This window comes from Propithecus coquereli, unplaced genomic scaffold (genome assembly GCF_000956105.1).
Source record: "Propithecus coquereli isolate 6110/MARCELLA unplaced genomic scaffold, Pcoq_1.0 Scaffold869, whole genome shotgun sequence".
Classification (NCBI taxonomy): Eukaryota; Metazoa; Chordata; class Mammalia; order Primates; family Indriidae; genus Propithecus; species Propithecus coquereli.
The window spans coordinates 592885-595752 of NW_012154940.1; positions in this window are offsets into that span (position 1 = coordinate 592885).

Sequence of the window (2868 nt, forward strand, 5' to 3'; positions counted from 1 at the left end):
GCCTCCCAGAGAACTAGGATTACAGGCGTGAGCCACCGGGCCCGGCCAATTGTTTTCATTTTTAATTTTAAAAAAGATTATTCCTAGGTATGTCACAAGTTTGTAGGGGAAATATTCATACATATATTTTCTCATAACAGTTTCTTATTGATAACCGCTGATATATAAGAATAATGTTTAGTCATTTTACTAAATTCTTAATTAACTGTAATTGCTTTTGGTGGTTCTCTTCAGGTTTTGTAAGTGTACAATCAGGCCATCCCACTGTCCATGAACAGAGGTGAGTCTGTCTCCTTCTTTCCAACAGATCATTCCTCGTGTTTCCGTTTTTCGTCTCAGTGTACTGACCAGAACTTCTAAAATAACGCTACTAATAATTACAAAATGATGACAGTGGAGATCTTTGCACTTGATTTTAATGAGATTGTCATAAATGCTTCATCATTAAGGATGACGGCTACTGATTTTAAATATAATATTTATCACATCAAAATTAGAGTCCTCTGTTCAAAACTGAATTTAAAGCTGTTTGGATAAAAAGGGAGTACGTTAGCCCTTCCTCTCCTTATACTTTAAGAAAAGGCATTTATCAATGACACCACTTTCTGAAGGAAGAGACATCTTCCCATGACAAGTACCAGAATCTTCTCATTATGCATCACTTTACCTACTGTCAAGAGAAAAAGGCTGAACATCAGAAAACAAAAAAAGTCACTGTATTTGCTAGTCATCTTCCAATATTTAAGTGACTAGTATAAATAATCCCATACAGTCGATGGGTTATTTTATAACAAACTCAGCCTTTGAGGATAAGCCAAACACTTCTGTGGTCTCCCTGTGGCTGTGGTGAATGATTCTTAACACCTATCCTAGGGCCATTTTAAATCAAGGGTGTTTTCAGACTCGGTAACACGGAACTGTAAGGCCTCGGCCAGGCACTGACGCGAACCCTGGCGCAAGTTCCAAGCTGCTTGCTAGGGAAAAGGCCGGCTTTGCCCGCACCCACCCACAGGGCCCGCTGCGGGGAGGGGAGCCTTCCACGGAAAAACCATCTACACTGACCAGGTTCTCCCACTCTCGAAAGAGACTGACTACTTCACCATAGCTTAACTGGTTCCTAACTGGTTTCTTATTTTGCCCTTAATCTGCAAAGAGGATATCCCACAAACTGATGTCAGGCTCCTCTCACAAAGTCCCCATTTAGAGGCATGTTTTAAGGGACACCGGTGCTGGCCCTGCTGCTCCTGGAGCCAAAGGCTCCAGCTGCTCCCTGTGTGCCCCCAGAGGAAGGGAGCAGAGCCGCTTTCTGGGCTCCACACTGTCCTCTTCCTCCTCCCCCGGAGGCTGGAAGCTCACAGCCAGGTCTGGGGTTTTCCGGTCGGCCTCCATTGGGGAGGTGCCGCCTCACTACCAGGCACTCCGCACAGCTGAGCTCACAGTCCACTTCCATTCATCACCACAGGGCCACGGACTAGGTGGCAGTGTCCCCGCCTAACCCAGGCATCCAGAGTGAGGAATCTGCGCAAGGTCAGGGAGCCAGCGAGGGGAGGAGCGGGGACTGCACCCAGCTCCCGGGGTAAGAGGCCCTGCTGCCGTGGCTGGGGGAGCCAGCAGAGGCTGGCACCGGGCCCTGGTGCAGCATCCAGACATCTCTGATTTTATTCCTATTTCTGCTACTTCGGCTGTCATTCTAGACAACTACAGTCCCTCCACCTCTATGGCTGCAGTTAATAATTTAAAACAAATAATTCTCGGTAAAATAAACAAGCTCTGAGTTAATCGTAAAAATTATCTCTGAAGATCTGTGAGTCCCTTAGACAAAAATACTAACAGATGCCTAGTAATCATTCTATGAGACGGCCTTCCCTGGCTGGCCAAACGTTACTTAGAGCAACTGTTTCTCTTTGACTGCTTAACGGTGAGCAGCAGTCAGAGAGCATGAACCTAGCTACACTATACAAACAAAACAAGAAAGAAATTAATTTGACTCGTCCTTGCTTATACAATACACACCAAACAGGATATCCTACATTTACTTTTTAAGAAAACATGAAAAACACCAAGAAGACATTGACACATGACCTAAAAAAATGTATTTGCTCTAATATCTGGCGACAAATGTAATTCCAAAATTGGGCAAAAAAATTACCAGTAAATATCTTTAAGCCAATCAAATATGTCTCGCTCCTTTGCAAATTTTAATGATGTTGGCCTAATTTCAAATGTTGCAAGTTTTAAATTATTAGCTATACCTAAAATGTCTTTTTGGTATTTTATTTTCATTTCTATGGCAACCTCATTCCAAAAATTCAAGATTAGTGTTTTTAATAATACAGTTATAGAATTTTAAAAATGTAAGGGCTATCAACTTTAATGTGCCAAAAATTGCAAAAGAGTACATAAAATAAGCTTTTTCAACTTTTTAAAATATTTCTTCTCCAATGCAATTTAAGATGACACAGTTATGTCCCTAGGGGTTAATTTTGAATTTGAAAAGAATATCATTTTCAGAAACTATAAAACTTTAAGTTATCACTATGTGGCCTTGGACACGCTGGTTAGTTTCAATCTCTGCTGAACAATTTCCTTATCCTTAACGTGGGGTGGATGGAGATGACCTCTTAGGTGTGACGAATTTTTCAAATCCCGAAGTTTTGACTCATAACTGGCTTTTCCAGCCATCCCGGGAGCACCTCTTAAAGGCTGGAGCTACACCTTACAAGTCTGTGCTCCAACCCGAAGGTCTCACGTCACTGTGGGTCATAGTCAGGAGAGGCTGGGGGCCGCTGGGCAGTGGGTCCTGATGGTGTTAAAACAGCCTGGGCAGTTTCCTATATAATCCTCTGGTGCCAGATGTGTCTTGAAGCT